This window comes from Elephas maximus, chromosome 14, assembly GCF_024166365.1.
Source record: "Elephas maximus indicus isolate mEleMax1 chromosome 14, mEleMax1 primary haplotype, whole genome shotgun sequence".
In the NCBI taxonomy this organism is placed as follows: domain Eukaryota; kingdom Metazoa; phylum Chordata; class Mammalia; order Proboscidea; family Elephantidae; genus Elephas; species Elephas maximus.
In genome coordinates this window covers 87,029,698-87,052,161 of record NC_064832.1, presented here as the reverse complement: position 1 = coordinate 87,052,161, position 22,464 = coordinate 87,029,698, and the positions used below count along the sequence as shown (strand labels likewise).

General features: G+C 36.2%; 1 protein-coding gene and 1 pseudogene across 1 annotated transcript in view; both read right to left on the bottom strand.

The window, feature by feature from the left end:
* The window catches only part of GPC5 (glypican 5), a 1,599,408-nt gene that overhangs the window by 156,680 nt on the left and 1,420,264 nt on the right, over positions 1–22,464 (bottom strand). The window lies entirely within an intron of this gene.
* On the bottom strand, positions 2,387–2,596 carry LOC126058001 (60S ribosomal protein L39-like; annotated as a pseudogene).

The following is a 22,464-nucleotide window of genomic DNA, read 5'->3' as shown; positions in this document are numbered from 1 at the left end:
AAATTCTCCAGAGTTGAGAAAATTTATGAGAGATAAAATTCCAAAGCAATTGTAAACAGACAAGTTAAGGACCTTACGTAGTCCACATAGCATTATTACGGATCATGAATGAGGTCACCATATTTTCGCGTTGTTAATTCTCTGTATTATTTGCTGTCAGGAGACCAGAGACATACTGATCAAATTATCTTGTTTAGTTAATCATTTAGAATTATTTTTCTTCTCTTAAGCCTCCCTCAATGTTTCTGTTTCTTGAGTTTAGAGCTCAAGCTGGGAAAAGGAGACATAGCAGCAAATTGTGAAATTGGTTATTAAGAAATATTCAAAATGTGAGAGTTTTCCAGTCTTCCAATCTATAGTAAATACTTCCAGGGTCACATCTGAACAAGAAACATGCACACACTCTTACAGAAAAGACAGGTCTTTTATTTTCCTGGAACCTGCCCTGATAACTCCATTCAACTCTTTTGGGAATAATGCTTGATTTTATTTTTCATTACAGCACGTGTAGACATAACGTCTGAGTGTTCAACCACGGAAGAAATGGAATTATTGTGTCGCTTGGCCAGGTCCTTTTTAGGGATGCAATTGCTGTATGGGGCATGGAGAGAATATTCACTGATACAAGAGCCACCTCTGCTACTTAAAATCAGAGTCTCTTGGCATATGTCGCTTACCCTCCTCATCTGTAAAATTGGAATGGTAAATACCTAAGATGGATTCCTGTGAAGTTTAAACGGATAATGTAGAACAGGTTTTCCAACTGTGAAACTTTGTATGACTCTAGGTTGCTTTTCCCACAATTTTAAATAGTAGAATTCTTTACCCTGGAAACCAAACCTAACACACAAAAGAAGACAAAGGAAAAAATCCAAACTTAAGTGAGAGCTTCCTAGTTTAAAGTTCATGGTTATCTGGCAATATACTCTCTTCCCACTTACTATCTTGTTATCTGACATTTCACACTTACGACAATAGCAAAAACTCTACTATCCTACTATTTTGTGCTTTAACGATGTACATCTGGAGAGTACAGCTGGCTGTAATGGTTAAGGTTATGTGTTAACTTGTCTGGGCCATGATTCGCAGTTGTTTGACAGCTATGTAACGAGGTAATTTAACAGTTATGAATAATCTAGTTTGGCAGTTATGTAAGGAAGTAGTCATCCTCCATTTTGTGATATGATGTGGTCGCCCTCATTTTTGCATAACTCCAATTTTCACATAACAGCCTGGTCTTTGGAACCTAATTATATCGATAAGTGAGGAGAGGATGTAATTCTTTTGTAGTTTTGTAATTCTTTTGTTCATATTCACATGAAAAATAGCTTCTAATTATCTCTCAGTATTTTCCATTGTTCTGACTTATGCAATAATGATCTTTGAAAATCATATATGTAGCCAGTATAGGAAGGGATGTACAGTGGTTGACTAGCAAACACTTGAGCTCCTCTTTAAAGCCCTAGTGGCGCAGTGATTAAGAGCTATAGTGAGCTATGGCTGCTAACCAAAAGGTCAGCAGTTCAAATCTAGCAGTAGCTCTTTGGAAACCCTATGGGCCAGTTCCACTCTGTCCTATAGGGTCACTATGAGTCGGAATTGACTCTACGGCAATGAGTTTGGTTTGGTTTTTGGTTGGAGCTCCTCTTACAGGCAGTAGAGAGGGAGGGAAAGAGCACATTTAACATGACGACCCAGGAAGTTCCTAGATTCAGTGACTTCCTTATCAAATCCAGGTAGGAAACTGTTTTCCTTCTATCTAAAGCCAGACTGGAAAGCAACAGAAAAAAAATGGAGTTCACAAATGAGACATGTACAGATCAGAAATAAAACTGGAAAGACAGAAACCATTCCTTAAATAGGAGCACCTATTTTAAAGAACAAGCGTTGCGATTCTGGAATTTATTTGTGAGCTGTAGGGGCAGGGACCTTAGAGCTAGTTCAATAGTATAGTAGTAACCTGTTTCCAGGGTGGGTACACCATTTTATATTCCAAACAGCAATATGTGAGTGATCCATTTTTCTGCATCTTTGCCAACATTTTGTGTTGTCACTTTTTCTTACTCTACCATTCTTGTAAGTATGTAGTGATAACTCATTGTGGTTTTAGTTTGAATTTCTCTAAATTCTAATGCTATTGAACATCTTTTCATGTGCTTATTTGCCATCTGTGTACTCTTTTTTTTTCAAATCAAATGTCTCACATATTAGTGCATTCAACCTCTTAATGTGGAAACATAAACAAAAAAAAAAAAGGAAGAAACCATAATTTTCCCAATATATGTTCAATTGTACAGATCATGGCAAAATTTTCAACTTGATTCAGTAAAATGTTAGTAGATCCTGAAAGAGTGGTAAATCTGTGTTCCATCACATGTGTGACCCCTTATAGAGCCAGCTTGGTTCTTCTCCAATGTCTCCTCTTGGAGTTGTCCCTGATTTTATTACCAGTTTTCATTCAAATCCATTGGGGAATGGGGCAATACTGCTTTTGTTTCTTGGCCAGGAATCTCTTGATCCTGAAAGTCTTATGAGAAGACATGGCAAGGATGGCCAGTGGCCTCACTCACCACAATGGCAGAGAAAGGGAAAAAGAGCTCTGTATACTCTTTCAAGTGAAATGTCTCTTCATCTAGTTTGCTCATTTTCTAATTGGATTATTTCCTTTTATTTACTGTTCATTTTTTCTTGGTGAGTTTTCTATATACTATTGATACAACCTTTGTTACATATGTGGCTTGCAAATATTTTCATCTAGTCTGTTACTTGTCTTTTCATCCTTTTAACAGTCTTTCACACAGAAAACATTTTTTTTAATATTGGGGAAGTCAATTTACTTTTATGGATCTAAGAACATTTTGCCCAGGTCCCCAAATTTTATCCTATTTTTTACCAAGAGTTTATAGTTTTACCTTTTACATTTAAGTTCATGATCATTTTGAGTTTATTTTTCTATGAAGTGTGAGCTTTGGGTTGAGATTCTTCTTCCCTTTTTTTTTTTTTTTTTTGCTTATGGATGTCCTATTTATCCAAAACCGTTTGTTAAAAAGGCTGTTCTTCTTCCATTGAATTGCTTTTGCACTTTTGTAAAAAATAAGCTGAGCATATTTGTGTACCTCTATTTCTGAGTTCCTTATTCTGATCTATTGACCAACCTGTCTATTCCTTCTCCAGTACCATACAGTCTTAATTACTGTAGATATAAAATGAACCTTGAAATCAGTAGATTGATTTCTCTCACTGTTGTGGATTGAATTGTGTCCCCTCCCAAAAGCTATGTTACAGTCTTAACACCTGGGACCTTTGAATGTGACCTTGTTTGGAAATAGGGCCTTTGAAGATGTTATCAGTTAACATGAGCTTATGCCAGAGTAGGGTAGGTCTTAATACCATCTGGGTATTGTTTTGTAAAAGAGAACAGATTCATGGGGTCTTTAAAGTTTGTGAGAGGCCATCTAAGATACTCCACTGGTCTTACCCCATAAGGAGCAAGGGAGAATGAAGAAAACTAGACACAAAAGAAAGATTAGTCCAAAGGGCTAATGGACCACAACTACCACAGCCTCCACCAAACTGAGGCCGGCTAAACTATATGGTGCCCGGCTACCACCACCAACTCCCCTGGCAAGGATCACAATAGAGAGTCCCAGACAGAGCTGGAAAAAAAATCTAGAACAAAATTCTAACTCACATAAAAAGACCAGACTTGAGACTGGCCTCCTCCTCCTGAGACTGGAGAAACCCTGAGAATATGGCCCCTGGACACTCTTTTAGCTCAGTAATGAAGTCATTCCTGAGGTTCACCCTTCAGCCAAAGATTTGACAGCCCCATAAAACAAATGAGACTAAAGGGGCACACCAGCCCAGGCCCAAGGACTAGAAGGCAGGAGGAGATAGGAATGCTGGTAAAAGGGAACCCAAGGTCGAGAAGGGAGAATGTTGACATGGCGTGGCATTGGTAACCAATATCACAAAACAGTATGTGTACTAACTGTTTAAGGAGAAGCTAGTTTGTTCTGTGAGCCTTCATCTATAGTACAATAATAATAATAAAAGAGAACAGACCCAGAGACAGGCTTAGACAGAACAAGGATAGCCAGGTAACTACAGCAGCAGTTGCAAACCAAGGAATACGAAGAATTGCCAGCAGCCTTTTTTTACCAGAAGGTAGGAGTGAGGCATGGAACAGTTTTTCTCTGTCTTCAGAAGGATTCAACATGGCCGATTTCCTGGTTTGGACTTCAAGCCTCCAGAAGTGTGAGACAATAACTTTCTGTTCTTTAAAGCCACCCAATTTGTGGTATTTTGTTACTGCAGCCCTCAAAAACTAAGACATCCATTTTATTGTTCTATTTCAAAGCTGTTTTAACTATTCGAGTTCCTTTACTTTTCCAGATAAATTTTAGAATAATTTTACCTATACCTACAAGAAATCTTGTGGACATTTTGATAGAAGTTTGTTAAACCTGTATACCCATTTAGGAAGAACTGGTATATTTACCTTGTCGAGTCTTCCAATCCACGAAAGCAATGTTTCTTCAATTTATATTTTCTTTGATTTTGTTCACCAGAATTTTGCAGTTTTTAACATTTAATTCTTATGTATATTTTGATAGATTTACACTTATTTGGGGTTTTTTGGGGACAAGATAAATAGTATTATATTTTTAATTTTGGTGTTCACATGTTCGTCATTAGTATATAGAAATACAGTTGATTTCTATATGTTGATCTTGTGTCCTTAGATCTTGCTGAATTCACTTATTAGTTCTAGGAGTTATTTCATAAATTCCTTCTAATTTCCTACGTAGACAATACTGTCATCTGTGAATATGGACAGTTTTATTTTACTTTATGGCCTTTTTTGTTATATTGCACTGGCTAGAACTCCCTGTGTTGTGTTGAATAGCAATCGTTAGAGAGAATATACCTGCCTGGTTCTTAGTCTTAGGGGGGAAACATTCAGTCACTCACTGTTAAGTTTGATGTTACCTGTGGCTTTTTTTAGATGTTTTTAAGAAGCTGAGGAAGTTTCCATTTCTCACAGAGTATTTATCATAAATGGTTGTTGCATTTTATCAAATGCTTTTTCTGCATCGATTGACGTGAACATGTGGTTGTTCTTTCTTAACTTGTCAATATAGTAGATTATATTGGTTGACTTGTGAATATTGACCCAGTCTTTCAGCCCTGGAAAGAATCCCCTTGGTCATCGTACATAGTTCCTTTTATATATTGCTGACATCTATTTGCTAATATTTTGTTAAGATATTTGTGTCTATATTCATGATGTATATTTGTTTGTAGCATTTTTTTTTTTTTAACACTGTTTTTGTCAGGTTGTTTTATTAGGGTAATTCTAAAAACCCGCTGCAGTTGAGTCAATTCCGACTTGCTTGATAAATATGAATCGACAAGTATTTTTTCCTCTTCTCTTTTCTGGAATATGTTGGGTAGAATTGGTGTTAACTCTAAACATTTGGTAACTTTCTCCAGTGAAACTAACTAGGCTTGGAGATTTCGGGGGGAGGAGAGTGGTATATTACAAATTAAATTTCCTTAATAATTATAGATAGATAGCTGCCATTGAAATGACTCCAACTCATAGCCACCCCATGTACAACAGAACAAAACGTTGCCTGACCTTGTGCCATCCTCACAATCATTGGTGTGTTTGAGTACATTGTTGTGGTTATTGTGCCAATCCACCTCTCTGAGGGCCTCCTTCACCTTCATTGGCCTCCTACTTCACCAAACATATCTTCCTTTAGCAATTGATCCCTCATGATGATGTGTCCAAAGCAAGTGAGTAGGACATTGTTCTCTTGTGACGCCTAAGATTTTTATTGGCTAATTTTCAGAAGTAGATCATCAGCCCTTTTTTCCTAGTCTGTCTTAGTTTGGAAGCTCCACTGAAACCTGTCCACAATGGGTGACCCTGCTGAGATTTGAAATATTGGTGCCATAGCTTTCAGCATCACAGCAATATGCAAGCCACCACAGTACAACAAATTGAAAGACAAGGGGTGGTTAATAATGATAAAAAAAATAATGATAGGGCTATTCAAATTATGTCTTTCATTTTGGAGTGTGTGTGGTAGTTTGTATTTTTGAAGAATCATTGCATTTCCTTTAAGTTGTCAGATTTATGTAAAGTTGTTCCTACTGTTCTCTTTTTATCATTTTGTTGTCTGCAGGATCTGTAGTGTTATCCTATGTTTGAACCTCAACTTTTTTTTTTTGTGAGTCTTGCTAGTGGTTTATCAAGTTTATCGATCTTTTCATAAAGCCTGTTCTGTTGTTTTTTGCACTGATTTTCTCTATTGCTTTTCTGTTTTAAATTTTATTGATTTCTGCTTTTTACTATTTCATTAAGTTTGCTCTCTTTGGGTTTATTTCTTCTTTTTCTAGGTTCTTAGTCACCACTAAGGTAGAAGCTTATTGATTTGAGAGTTTTCCTTTTTTCTAATGTAAGCATTTAGTGCTATGAATTTCCTCCTTGGCTAAAGCACTGTCCCGCAAATTTTTATATGTTGTGTTTTCATTTTCTTTCAGATCAATGTGTTTTTTAATTTTCTTTAAGAGTTCCTCTTTGAGTCACAGATTATTTAGAAGTGTTGTTTATTTGGAGGTTTCCCTTTTATCTTTTTGTTATTGATTCGTACTTAGATTTCATTATGGTCAGAGAATATACTGTATGTGATTTCAATCCTCTTAAATTTGTTTAGGTTTATTTCACGACTCAGGATATGGTCTATCTTTGTATATGTCCTGTGGGTGCTTGAAAAGAATGTGTATTCTGCAGTTTTTGGGTGGAATACTCTACACATGTTGATAAGAGACTGTTGTTTGATGGTAATGTTGAATTCTTCTATATTCTTGTTGATTCTCTTTCTAGTTGTTCATTCAGTGGAGTATTAAAGTCTCTATAGTTGTAGATTTATCTATTTAATGTTCAACTAGGAAATAAAAATGAAATTATGGAAACGGCATATACTTTTAAATGATAAAATCTTTCTATCTTTAATGTAAACTGTGCTTTATTTTATCATCCAACCATCATAAAGGGAGTGCTTCATTGAGGCAAGCATTTTGACAAAATTAAAAATTTATTAATATTCGTTCCAAGCTTTGTGGAATGTTTTATCCATATTAACCTAAATTTCTAATAAGTGGGCTCATGTGGCAAAATGATATGCAAATAATGATGACCTTATTAACAAAGACAGTTTTTCCTTGCAAAGCATGAGATTTGACATATTTCTTTTTGATGTTACAGCAGTGTTATTTTTAAAATGCCCATCTTCAGTTTCACTCAAACACATTTAACATGCAAATATAAAATTTTTCCTAAGAAATTAGACTGCATGACTAAAGTAGAAAGCCCAATTTATTTTTTTCCATACATTACATACTTTTGACTAAGCATAATTAGTAACTTTCATAATGCAGACAGATTTTTAAAATTTCAAAACAACAGAATAAAATAAGCTTATGCAAATTGAGTCATTATTCACTTGTGTTTTTTTTTAATCATCATCATAAAAATTACTCTTCTTGGGATATCATTAGGTATTTATCTACAGAATTTTAAAAAGATCTGGTTTCTCAAAGTTTGGTCCCCTGACCATTGCTTCTGAATCTCACAAGTGCTTATTAAAAATGTAGATAACCAGATTCTACCAGACTTACTGAATTAGCATCTGTGGAACAGACCCTGGGGAATTCTGGAGGGTATTTCAAACAAGCTGCCCACGTGGTTTCAATGCATACTAAAGTTTGAGGGTTTTGCCCCATTTGCTTAAAATCCAAAGCAGAACACTTACACATCATTTAAAAATGCATAGAGATAATGATATTTCCCTCCTTATTGTAATTTGTTTTAATATCTATAATTTAGTGTTTTCTAAATATTTTTGCAATTGCAATAATTCTTTATGATTTTTTCCTTTTTTCTTTTGTCTCCTGTTCCCATCCTTTTGTTACTTTTCTTCATCACCTATGGAGGAGATAATCATCTAGAGAAAGTTTTAAGGACATTAATAAATTCAGTATTTATTTTTAATTTTCCTTTGAGTTAATAATACAGTGATAATCCCTAGTTTGTCTTATAGTTGCTGAGCCCTGGAGAACAACTGTAGGTTTATGAATGGCTCTTTACCGTGCTGAACATTAGAGCTTTTGGAATTAGTCCAGAAGTTCATGAGAAATGTTATTATGGAATGAATTGTGCCCCACAAAAAGGTGTTTTTTTATGCCTGTGGCTATAATCCCATTTGGGAATGGGTTTACTTTGTTTGCTAATGAGACAGTATTACAGTAGGGTGTTTCTTAAATCAATCTCTTTATAGATAAAAAAAGAGATCAAACAAGCGAGTAGGCAGAGGTGAGGGAAGATAGATACCATGCCGTGTGTGTGGAGATCACTGAGGAGCCAAGGAATACAAGCTGAAGAAATAAGGACCTTCCTCCAGAGCTGACAGGGACAAAAAGCCTTCCCCTATAGTCTAAACCAAAAATCCACAGCTTTTGAGTCAATTTCGACGCATAGCGACTCTTTTGGACAGAGTAGAACTGCCCTACAGGGCTTTTGAGGAAAGCCTAGTAGATTCGAACTGATGACCTTAACAACGGCAGCACCAGGGTTTCCTCCCCTAGAGTCAGCGCCCTGAATTCACACTTCTAGCGTCCTAAACTGTGAGAAAATAAATTTCTGTTTGTTAAAACCATTCACTAATGATATTTCTGTTATAGCAGCACTAGATAAGTAAGACAAGTCTAGAACCCATTATAGTCCCAGTGACCTTTTCCCTCGCAGTGCCATCTGTGCTTACAACTCCAAGAGGAAGTCACCAGAAAGTCCAGGCATCCTTTGAGAGTCACTGTGTTTTCAATCTCTGAATGAATTTCTTCTTGGGAGTCCTCATCTATAAAGTATTCCCACACTATGGCATCCATCTAAAACAACAGGCAGAGGTCTAGCCAGTACTAAGCTGTTACAGGCTCTTTATATCTGAATGTTAAACACCCTCTGTAATTGATGGCATTATTATTTCTAACTTGGATCACTTCCCTATGAGAGGAGCACACATCTCTGCCCATTGCCATGTGACTTCAAATGCCTCGTTGAAGGTGGATTATATCCTACCAGTGTTGGCCAAGCAACACCCCTGGGGCTCCATTGCCAACAGCTTCCTACCCTTTCTCTGCAATCAGTGTCCTAGGATGAGAAGATGCATGGGCAGGGCAGCACTGGCTGTCCCACAGGCATTGACATTTAACATGAATAAAAAATAAATGTTGATTGTTATAGATCACTGAGATCTAAGGTTCTCACTGCAATAAAGCAGAGGACTATAACAAGCTCTGTGTTGATATTAATGTATTAATACAATGTCTATGTGACTCACCATCTTGAGAAGGGTTTCCCACAATAGCTACTATCCTGTTGGTATCCATGTGTGAATCACACTCACTGATACCCCTATGACTTTAACATATTTTATAGTGAACATTTTAAGAATAATCGTGTACTTACTGATTTCCCTAATAATGTCCTTGGTCCCCAACCCTACCTATGTCTCCACAACTTTTTTCAATCTTACTATCCACCTTTCACTCTCTGACTTTTCTGTACAAGAAATCTAGCACTGCCTGAAAAATTAGACCTATCTTTCTCATAGACACTATCAGGCAAAATCCAGCAAGGACTTTTGATCTTTCAATTGAAGTACGTCTTTTCCAATTTATGGTGTTTATATCTTCCGTAGAATAGAAAGTCACTTCAATTGACAAGGATTACAATCATAAAATATATTTTAAGCACCCAAGAGCACTTAGTACTCTGTTTGAAGCAGTGAAGGGCATATAGACTAGAAGAACCATAAAAGGAGGATAAGAATTTTGACTTTCATTGGAAATTTCGAGGATAAAAAGTACACTGTGGTGTCAAAAAGATGAGCACTGGTAAATCCAAGTATCATTAAAAAAAAAAAAAAGTTCTATAACTTGGAAAAGGCTATGAAGTTCATCTAGTCTACTCTTAACTTCAACTAATGGTAAAATTGAAGAAAATTAATTTAATACCCTTCGTTTTTGAAATTGGCTGAAAAAGAAAAAGATCATGAGTGGAAGTGATTAGAAAATGATGTATCTCAAGCTGATATTACCTGTATTGATAATTAGAAATATATATATTTTAAATGTATTTACTCAGCATGACAGGAGGTGTGGCCGTATCCTCTCACCATCTTTGAAAATGCTCTATTCTCTGCCTTATTCACAAATTTCCAAAGCTAATTAGTCATTGAGTTGGTCCGTCTCTGTAATACTTAGTCATTCATGCCCATGAGATTTTAAGACCTGGAATCCAATTGTCATTTGTTGGCTCGTTACCCCTGTCAAATATGTGATCCAATGAAAGTTCAGAAATAGGACCTAAGATCAAACCTAGCAAAAGCCTTCTAATTACCTTTCCACTGATATAAGATCTCACCTCTGGCCATAGTATTCTTAGTCTTTCAACTGGAAATGCTTGATTTTTTTTAAAGGATCATAGTATAGAGATGTTCTCATTAGAAGCTGCTGGTCTTTCTTGAAAAAAAATGTGTTAGTCTTTAGTACAAATGCATGTACAAAAGGGAAGAAGAGCTTGCAGTTTAAATACTTACAATGTGCCTCTTCCACTATAATTACATGGGGACACTACTGTGTTTCTCATTAAACTTAGTAACATGCTGTTTCTACATTGCCACATAGCAGATCTGAACTATTCAGCTGGCCTCTTGTTTTAGTTCTCTAGTGCTTTATAAATGAAATATCACAAGTGGATGTCTTTAACAAACAGAAATTTATTCTCTCACAGTTTAGGAGGCTAAAAGTCCAAATTCAAGGGGCCAGTTCCTGGGGAAGTCTTTCTCCCTCTGTCAGCTCTGGGGGAAGGTCCTCGTCATCAATCTTTCCTTGGTCTAGGAGCTTCTCAGCACAGGGACCCTGGGTCCAAAGGATACAATCTACTCCTGGCTCCTTTCGCTTGGTAGTAATGAGGTCCCTCTCCTCTGTGATCGATTTTCCCTTTTATATCTCAAGAGATTGACTCAAGATATAACCTAATCCTGTAGATTGAGTTCTGCCTCATTAACATAAATGCCTCTAATCCTGCCACTTTAACAACATAGAAGTTATGATTTACAACATGTAGGATAATCACATCAGATCACAGAATGGTGGACAACCACAGAATACTGTGAATCACGGCCTAGCCAAGTTGACACATTTTGGGGGGACACAATTCAATCCATAACACCTCTCCTATTCCATTTCCTCTGTTGGCTGTCAAAGTAGGTCTAGCACAGCTGGAAAAAAACAGCAGAGGAACCAGGTTATAGGCAAGGAGAAAACATAGGCTTATGGAAGAAAGTCTACATCACATTGGAGGAACAGGGAGACATTGAGGGTGCATTTCTTTTCTAGTAGAGTCAGCTCTCATTCATATCTGAAGGAATTCTCTTTATGTCTTTGTGCTTTGGTCAATGGAATGTGCAATTATGGATATTTCAAGGTATCAAGGTGGTAGAATAAGGAGATAGAGTGGAAAGCACAAATTATTTCAAGTGTGATGGCTAAATTAAAATAATATTGTGTGTGAATACTTCTACTTGTCTTGGTAATTTAGAGGAGAGAATTAGCCAGAGCTTACTTACCAGGGAAGGCCGGTATCACCCTATAAGCAGAAGACATGGATTGTCAGATCACCTCTCTTGACCACAATGCTCATGTGTAGGCAGAGTAAGGGCTCTCTAAAGATTAATTTCATGGCTGAGAGCAATAATTAGGGACAACCAATATCAAGGCATAGCAGAATCTAAGTGTGGGAGCTGTTCTTCCTTTTTTTGAAGCCTATGCTTTACCATTATTGCACAATATTTTTGCTATCTTTTGAGAATCCCCCCAGTGGAAAATTCTCCTGTTAGCCAGTCAATGACCCACTTTGAGTTAGGTAATCAGACCAATACGTTTTAATAGCATGCTAAATATAATCACCAATGAGGTCGAACAAAAAGGAGGTTAAATCATATTTAAATTAAATTTATGTAACTTTTCAATTGTCAGCTTTAATTTATTGATTATATATACCTGAACAAATATAAGACATTTTCAAAATACCTGTAATTTACAGGTATGGAAAATGAATCAAATTTAGAATATAAAAGGAACTGTTTTGTCACATAATTAATAATTTATTATATTAATATGTATTGATGAACAGTTTCTGGGCTGGGTACCTGGAAAGGGCAGGAAACAATACAATATAAATAAGAAGTTTCTAGTTGTCTTTAAAACTTGCAATCTAGCTGTGCAATATTATTTGATATGAGACAGTGGGGGATTAAAATATAAACCCTATGCCAGCACTGCCCAATAGAAACATAATGCTAGTCACAAGCACACAGCCACATGTCATTTTAAATGTTCCAATTAAAATTTGTAAATAAATTAAAAGGAAAAAGCAGATGGAATCAATCTTAATAATATATTTGTCACCAATATATCTAAATATTATTATTTCAATGTGTAATCAATAGAAAAATTACGAATGAGATATTTTACATTCTTATTTTTTTCATACTAAGTCTTTAAAATCTGGTGTTTACCAAACATCTCAATTTGGAGTAGGCACATTTCATGGCTCCAAAGTCACCTATGGCTAATGGCTGCGGTACTAGACAGTACGGTGGGATTTATTCAACCTTTGTCAACTGCATAGTAAACAGCTGTGAAAAACAAGCAGCAAAATGAATTTTAAATGACTGTCAGTATGAATCAAAGATGGAATATAGAACTTCCCTAGAAATAGTACATTATTTACCTACTGCACTATATCCAAAGCTTATTTGAATGAATACCTAAAAAAAAAAAAAAAAAAATTGATGTTAGAGTATTAGGTGAGTCTTGTTCACAAGGCAAAATATGTCTATTAGAGATTTTTTTTCCTGTTCTTCCACATACTCTGGACTTAATTAAAACATTCACAAGGTTTTTAGGCATAATTTTAATTCTAGTACCAACCCACACTTGCACACTTCACTAGCACATTAATAAGTGCTATTCTTATTAAAGACCTAACATATCGAGATCTTTAAATTCTTCCTGGGTACATAAGGCTTCTATACACACACACACACACACATTAAGTACACATATTTATATATGTGTTTGTGTGTGTCTTGTTTTGTATGCCGTCCAGTCAATTCTGACTCATAGCAACATACAGGACAGAGTAGAACCACCCCATAGGGTTTCCAAGGCTATTCTTTACCGGAGAACACTGTCACTTCTTTCTCCCTAGGAGTGACTGGTAGATTGAACTGTTGACCCTTCAGTTAGCAGCCAAGCTCTTAACCACTGTGCAACCAGGGCTCCTTTCTGTGCATCTAGCATCTATCTGTCTGTAAATATAGACATATATTTATATAGAGATATGGAAAGATACATATGTATACATATATATATATTAAAAAAAAAACTCGTTGCAGTGGAATCCGACTCATAGCGACCCTATAGGACACAGCAGAACTGCCCCGTAGAGTTTCCAAGGAGCAATCGGTGGATCTGAATATTTGGCCTTTTGGTTAGCAGCCATAGCACTTAACCATTATGCCACCAGGGTTTCCACGTATACATATATACACATATATAAATTAAATGTATTATATATATATATATATATAATGTCATAAGCAAATAATTGTATATATAGACTGCTATTACTATTTTCAAAAATTCAAACTTGACAGCCTAAGATAGAAAATTCATCGTCAAAGTCCAACACTAAGTGGATTTCCTCCTCTTTTTTTTTAAGCTGAAGCACAATAGCCAATAGATCATCATTCATGCTATTTCACACGAGTGATTTTATAAAAAAGGAAACCACAAATAAAGAACAACTTAACTTGATATTAAATTGTGTATTCTTGAATGGATTTTGGTTCTGATTATTTTCCAATTGAAAATAATCTTCAAAAAGGCTGTCTAAGTTATCTAGTGCTGCCATAACAGAAATAACACAAGGGGATGACTTTAACGAAGAGAAGTTTATTTTCTCACAGTAAAGTAGATTAAAAGTCCAAATTCAGGGTATCAGCTCCAGGGGAAGGCTTTCTTCTCTCTGTAGGCTCTGGAGGAAGGTCCTTGTCCTCAATCTTCTCATGGTTGAGGAGTTTCTCAGGTGCAGGGACCCCAAGTCCAAAGGTTGTGCTTTGCTCCCAATGCTGCTTTCTTGGTGGTATGAGGTCCCCAACTCTCAGCTTGCTTCCCTTTCCTTTTATCTCTTGAGAGATAAAAGGTGGCACAGGTCATACCCCAGGGAAACTCCCTTTACCTTGAATCAGGGAGGTGACCTGAGTGAGGGTGATGTTACAACCCCACCTTAATCATCTCAACATAAAATTACAATCACAAAATGGAAGACAATCACACAATACTGGGAATCATGGCCTTACCAAGTTGACACATATATTTTAGGGGGACACAATTCAAGCCATTATAAAGGCTTAGCTGAAAACATGCAGCTGAATTCCTTTTTTAGTTATTTTGGTTGGAGAATCATAAAACCCTGTGCTCCATTATTGTTATTGTTAGGTGCCCTGGAGTCAGTTCCGGCTCATGGCAACCCTATGTACAACGGAACGAAACACTGCCCAGTCCTGTGCCATCCACGCTATCATTGCTGTATTTGAGCCCATTGTTGCAGCCAGTGTGTCAATCTCATTGAAGGTCTTCTTCCCCTTTTTCACTGATCCTCTACTTTACCAAGTATGACGTCCTTCTCCAGAGACTGGTCCCTCCTGATAACATGTCCCAAGTATGTGAGACAAAGTCTCATCACCCTCACTTCTATGGAGCATCCTGGCTGTACTTCTTCCAAGACAGATGTCTTTGTTCTTTTGGCAAAAACAAAATCAAATCTTTTGCGTTGAGTCAATTCTGACTCATAGCAACCCTATAGGTAGAGTAGAACTTGCCTATAGGGTTTCCAAGGAGTGCCTAGTGGATTTGAACTGCCGACTTTTTGGTTAACAGCCATAGCTCTCAACCACTATGCCACCAGGCTTTCTGCATGTGTATGAGGAAATTGAAAACACCACGGCTTGGGTCAGGAGCCCCTTAGACCCCAAGGTGTTATCTTTGTTTTTTTTTTTTGGTCTTTTTTTTTTAGGAGGTCTTTTAAAGCAGATTTGCCCAATGCAATACATTTGAGTTCCTGAATACTGCTTCCATGGGCATTGATTGTGGATCCAAGTAAAATGAAATCCTTGACAAGTTCAATTTATTCTCCACTTATCATGATGTTGCTTATTGAGCCAGTTGTGAGGCTTTTGTTTTCTTTATGTTAAGGTGTGATCCATACTGACGGCTGTAGCCTTTGATCTTCATCAGTAAGTCCTTAAAGTCGTCTTCATTTCAGCAAGCAAGGGTGTATCATCTGCATATTGCAGGTTGTTAATAAGTCTTCCACAAATCCTGACACATTCTTCTTCATATAGTCCAGTTTCTCACATTATCTGCTCAGCATACAGACTGAGCAAGTATGGTGAAAGAATACAACCCTGATGCACATCTTTTCTGATTTTTTTAAACCATGCAGTATCTCCTTGTTCTGTTTGAACAACTGCCTCTTGATCCACATACAGGTTATTTATGAGCACAATGAAGTGTTCTAAAATTCCCATTCTTTGCAATGTTATCTATAATTTGTTATGATCCACACAGTCGAATGTCTTTTGGTATTCTCTGATTTCAGCCAAGATCCATATGACATTGGCAATGATATCCGTCCTTCTGAGTCCTCTTCTGAATCCATTTATTTCCAATTAAGAGAATTATTAGGGTATAATGTAATCAAGGATTAAGCTCCAAACACACGTTCTATTTCTTTTAAGGTACAGTGATATTTAACAAAATGTGAGGTAAAGAATAAAACACAAATTCCAAAGCTCTGTAGACATACTAATTGTTAAACAAATTCCAGCGTATGTCACATTTGCTGTATTGCTTTGGGTGATTTGCTTAACCTCAGATACCTGCTTTAGTTCTTTATGAGTAAACTGGTTTTTTCCAGAGCTATATTAAAACATGTTGAATAGACCACTGATTAATTCAATTCTACTTTTTAGTCTTTTGCATATATTTCCCCAAATTAATAGAATCGTACCACTCAAAGATCTGAATAAAATATTTCTAAAGTGTTTATATTTTATTTGTATCCATACGTTTAACATTTCTTTTATCATATAATTGTGATAAATAATTTAAAAATTCAAAGAGTTCTAGGAGACAAATAATAAAAAATATTATAAATATTTTATTGTATTATAAATATAATAAAATGTTATAGTATTTTGGAGAAGTACTTATTTTTGTAATGGTTTAAATAAGCTACCTATATAATTATTTCTAAGCTTCTAGTATTTTAGTATTAGATATTGTTATTATATTCCTAAAATTGAGGATGAGGATTGAGTTCTCATATTCCCTAGCCCAGGACCCAATGGATAATCCATTGCTTTTGAGTGGATTTTGACTCATAGCGACTCTGTAGGGCAGAGTAGAACTGCCCCATAGGGTTTTCGAAGAGTGGGTGGTAGATTCAAACAGCTGACCTTTTGGTTAGTAGGCAAGCACTTAAGCACTGCACCTCCCTTATTGCCAATATTAATTTATTCATTCAAAAATATTTTTAGATCACTATTATGTGCTGGAGTCCTGGTGGTGCAGTAGTTAAGAACTTGGCTGTTAACCAAAAATGTGTGCAGTTCAAATCTACCAGCTGCTCCTTGGAAACTCTGTAGGGAAGTTCTACTGTGTCCTATAGGGTTGCTATGAGTCACACGAGTTGGAATAGACTCAATAGCAACTTTTTTTTTTTTTTAATTATATGCCAGGAATTACCGAAGATTCTGAGGTTACGGCAATAGCAGTATAAAAAGCTGATAAAATCCCTGTGCTTATGGAGCTTAGGCACTACTGGAGGAAGGAAGATATAAATAAATACATTATATAGTATGTTGCTGTTATTAGCCGCCTTGGAGTAGGCTCTGACTCACGACGACTTCCCATATAATAGAATGAAATGTTACCAGTCTTGTGCCAGCTTCTTGATCTTTGATACGCATGAGCCCGTTTTTTGTAGCTATTGTGTAAATCCACCTCATTGACTGTTTCCATTGTTTTTGCTGACTGACCCTGTACTTCACCAAATAGGGATTGTTCTTTCTTGATGATGTGTCCAAAGTAAGGAAAATGGAGTTTCTCCATTCTTACTTCTAAGTAGCATTTCAGTTATGTAGTATCCTGGTTGTGTAATACTTTAGAAGATGATAAAAGGAATGGAAAAAAAAAATGCAGGGTACAGAGATGGGAAGTGTGAGGGTGGAGGCAGGATTGCAATTTAAAATGAATTGGCTTACTGAAAAATTGACATTTGAGCAAGGATTAAAGAGGTCAGAGCATAGGCAATGTAGCTATCTTGTGAGAGAGCATTATAGACAAGCAAGTAACCAGTGTGAATGTTGAAAGTAGAATATGTCAAGTGTGGCCCAGGAGACCAGTGGGACTATAGCAGAGGGAACAAAAGGAACACCATAGAGGTAGGAGGGAGGTGAGCTCAGGTAGGACTGTACATTCAGGCCATTTGTAAACTTTTCCCCCTAGACAGGTGGGGAGCTATTGGGGTTTTCAGCATAGGAGTGACACATATTCATAAACACCAGTCTGTCAGGTGTATTGGAAAAAAATCTGATGGGCAAACTGTAAAAACAGAACACTATTATAATAACCCAGAAGAAAAGATCGAGGCTTGGACCAGGGAGGTAGCAGTGGTAACGATAAAAGAAAAAAAAAAAAAAATCAGAACCAAAACAAAACAAACAAACAAAAAAATTAGGGGATAAGGAATGGGTACTGGAATGGTTTGGAGATAGAACCAGTAGGATTTTCTTATGGTTTTCTGTAGTCTTCTGACTGATCATGGGGCAAGTCAAGGATGAGGCCAAAGTTTTTGGTAATAGCATTGAGGGTAGAATTGCGATTACTGGAGATTTACAAGATACCAGTGAATCAGCTATTTCAGAGTCCATGGGTGAGGGAAAGAATTCACTGTGAACATTTAAGTGCGAGATGCTGATTAAACATGCAGATATATGTGTCTAAGAAAAAATTTGTATCAACAAGTCAAGAATTCAGAGACATGGAGCTTTAGAGTTGTGGACCAGCAACATGTATATGGATTTAAAGCTATACACTATATGATGTTATCAAGGAAGTGAATGTACAGAAAACAGAAGACGCCAAGGCACTGAGCCCTGTGTATTTCTAATGTTAAAAGTTTAAAGAAAAGAGGGGAGTCTATCAAAGGAGACTTCTAAGGCACATTCCACTGTGATCCCCACCTGTGCTTGGTAGACTGGAGAAAAGAGGACTAGCTAGAGGCCACAGATACAGGTTGATCTGCAGGCACATTTTTCTAGCTATGCTGGTTTCTCTCTCTCATCTAGACATGAACAGAACAGTGCCTGTTTCTCTGTTCATTTTCTATTATGAGGAAGGAGAACAGATCAGACAGACATGGCCGGATGGCTTCAGAGAGAGCTTGGAGACTAATTAAGGTGAGAAGTCTTTATAAATAGAAGGTTCTACCCTAGGAAATCTGATAATTTAATTAAACACACTAAGGAACTACAAAAGAAAAACTACAGAAACATTGCAGAAGGGTATTTGAACTAGTTTAATATTTATATTTTATAAATACACAACGTTGCGTAGAAAGGAACTTCCTGAATATGATAAGTCCTAGGTATGAAAATCCATAGCATACATAATACTTAACAGAGGTATTCTGGATACATTTCCATTAATTTTGGGAAAAAAATATATGATGTCCATCATTTCCACTTCTGTTCAGTATAGCATTAGAGAGCCCAGTCAATATTATAAGACAAAAAAAAAAAGAAAGAAAGGAAAAGAAAAAGAAAGAAAGAAAGACATGCCATGAATACTTAGAGGGTACACATAAAGTTGTGGTGATTTGGAGATGCTATAATCATCTAGGAAATTCTAATCAAATAAATGTCCAATGAAAAATCCAAATTGTTCCTCTAAACCAGCATTAATTGAATAGGAGGTGTAAAACTGTAACAGAAACCGAGAGGCTACAGGGTATCTTGTAGTAAACTTACAAAAGAATACTACAGAGTATCTTGTAGTTAGGACTAAGGTGAGCCTGACCCAAGCCATGGTGTCTTCAGTCACCTCATATACATGCAAAAGCTGGACAATGAATAAGGGAGACCTAAGAAAAATGGATGCCTTTGAATTATGGTGTGGGCAAAGAATATTGAATATACCATGGACAGCCAGAAGAAGGGACAAACCTGTCTTGGAGGAAGGACAGTCAGAATGCTCCTTAGAAACAAGGGTGGTGAAACATTGTCTCACATACTTTAGACATGTTAACAGGAGGGACCACTTCCTGAAGAAGGACATCATGCTTGGTAAAGTAGAGGGCCAGTGAAAAAGAGCAAGACCCTCAACGAGATGGTGTGACACACTGACTGCAACAATGGGCTCAAGCATAACAATTGTGGAGGTGGTGCAGGACTGGACAGTGTTTCATTCTGTTGAATATAGGGTCTGACTCGATGGCACTTAACGACAACAACATCTGCTAATTAACATACTAAAGAATACTAAAACTATCTATATTAAAAAAGATTTAGGCATCAATTTGATGCAAAAGAAGACAAATAAATGGAAAAAATATGTCAAGGTAATAGATGTGATAACATTGAACTATATAACTTATCCCAATAAATCTAACATAGTATTTGATTTTAATAAAAATATTTGTTTCTAAAATGTACACAAAACATTAAATGTTCATAAAGAGCTAAGTCATTTAAAAAAAAATGCAAAGTGGGACTGGCCATATCGGGTATCAGAACTTATCACAAATATACTGGAAAAAAAGTGTGATAACTTGTATAGTTTTATTTCCTATTAAAAAAAAAATTGGTTCTTGCTGATGATGGAAAGGAAAAGGCAAGTTAGTATTTGCAAAAATATGGCTGCTAACATGCCTCACTGAGGTAAATACACCGGGAGAGGCTGTGTCCAGAAGCTGACACGGTCTTTTATTTGAGTAATAGTGTTGATGTACCACAGTAATAAATTTAATTATAACTTAAAATGAGAAAAAGTAAAGTAGCGTGATCTTTCAGGCTTCTGTATAACCCACATGCCTAAGTGTCAGAATGACCAGCCCTTTGGTCTGGATTCTTTTGATGTCTTCTCTTCTACTTTCTCCTCTTTTTTTGGTTTTTCTTTTTCTTTTTCTTTTTTTTTTTTTTTTTTTACCATTTTTCTCCTCTCTTCCCGGTGAGTCTTATCATTTACCCCAGGACTGAATTCCATTTATCTTCTTGGGAATGACTCCATCCCTGAGGCTGTGTCTTATCTTGCGTGGTTGCCCACTTCATACTAAATTGAATTCCTTTCCCTACTAGTAGCTTGTTCTGAGCTACTTGTTCTGAGCTACTGACTTTTCAGTGTTAACTAAACTCACAAAACCAGATTCCATCTAACACCATGGGCCATAACTTCCTTGATTACACTGAGTTTTATTCCAACTTCCTCATTCTTATCCTTGCTTCTTTTCTTCTATCCTGGGAATGGGTTGAAGGGTGGAGAGGAGCTTTCTAATCTTCTTAATATTATCCCTACTCCTACACATTTCCCAGAAAACCACAAAATGCCAATGTGAATGTGTTCCAATTAGTTCGTGTTCCATCTATAATTAGCTTTTGTGTTGAACATGAAAAAATTGAAAACTTTTATAATATCATAAATGATTTGATATGTATGTGCACATATTCTGTATCAAATATTTTATTAATATCTAAACTGTAGAGCTTTGGCTTCATTATGCACTAACTTGGTAATTTTAATGGAATAAAACTAACTTTTTAAAAAATATAATTTGTTCTTTGTAAGCTTTCATCTGTGTTTTGCTTATGATTCCATTATCTTTCAGATGAGCACCTTTTGTATTATTAAATTAGTTTAACATTAAGAGGAGTAAAAGAAAATCCTTTCATGTATATTTATTCTTAAAATAGGCTTATAATAGTATGAGCTCTACCACATATAGATCTTCACAAAACATAAGCATCTATAAATATTTTATCATAACAACTTATGAAGAAACAGTAGGGTTCTATTATATGCACAGTATCGGATTAACCCACAAAGTCATAAACACATACTCTTTTTAAAATACCAGTGGGTAAAAAGAAAGAGAGTACATATCACTGCTCACAGAAGATACTGAATTTATTACTACCACAGAAAAATATTTTGGGGGTAAAGTTTTTTTGTTAACATACATGCCAAAAGAATAAGACAAAAAAAAAAAAAAAAATCCAAACTGGTATATTCAGTCAGTTGAATCAATCAATCTGCTTATCGATAACATAAGAAACAGACAAGATATCAGCTGATGCTTTCTCGTTGTTCATTCATTCACTCAAATACACAAATGTATGTGCACTATGGTAGACACTGGGAATACGGAATTGTTACAACACTGCATTCAAGTGTCTCAGAGCCCCGCCAGGGGAATCAGCATATATATAATCAATGAATAGTACACACTGTTTCATTGGACAGTTGAAAACTGCTAACTGGACTGAGACTACAAAATAAGATGTGGACAATTTAACCAAGAGAGGTCGCTTCACGGGGAAATGAAAAATGATCTCGGTCATGAATAAAAGGTAGAATTTTCCAAGCTAACAGGGAGAATGTTATTCCAGATAGCAGGGATATTGTGGACAATGTTAAGGAATAGTGAGACAATATGATGGGTTTTAAGAGTTGCAAGTAGATCCAAGTCGCTCAGAACAAGGAATGGAGTACTAGGTGGAAAGAAACAATATTTAGGAGGAAGAGATGGGTAGAGGTTACAATGGTCAGATGTGTTAAAGCCAAGAATGTCGACTCTTATTATGAGACGAGTGTGTGGCAAATGAAGGTATCTGTGAGGGGCAACATGATGCTATTTGCATTTTTGAACCAGAGCCATGGTAGTAGCATGGAGGCTAGATTATGGTGGAGTTGGAGGAACAGTAGGAAGGGTGATCTCATAAAGGGTGTAGAGGAAGGGAGTCTGGATAAGGGCATTCTTTTATATATATATATAAAATTTATTTTATTTTTGTTGTTGTTGAGAGTATACACAGCAGAATATACCTCAGTTCAATGATTTCTACATGTACAATTTAGTGCCATTAATTACATTCTTCAAGTTGTGCAACCATTTACTCATCCTTCTTTTTTTCTGAATTGTTCTTCCCACATTAATATAAACTAACTGCCTCTTAAATTTCCTACCTATGCTTTTGAATTGCC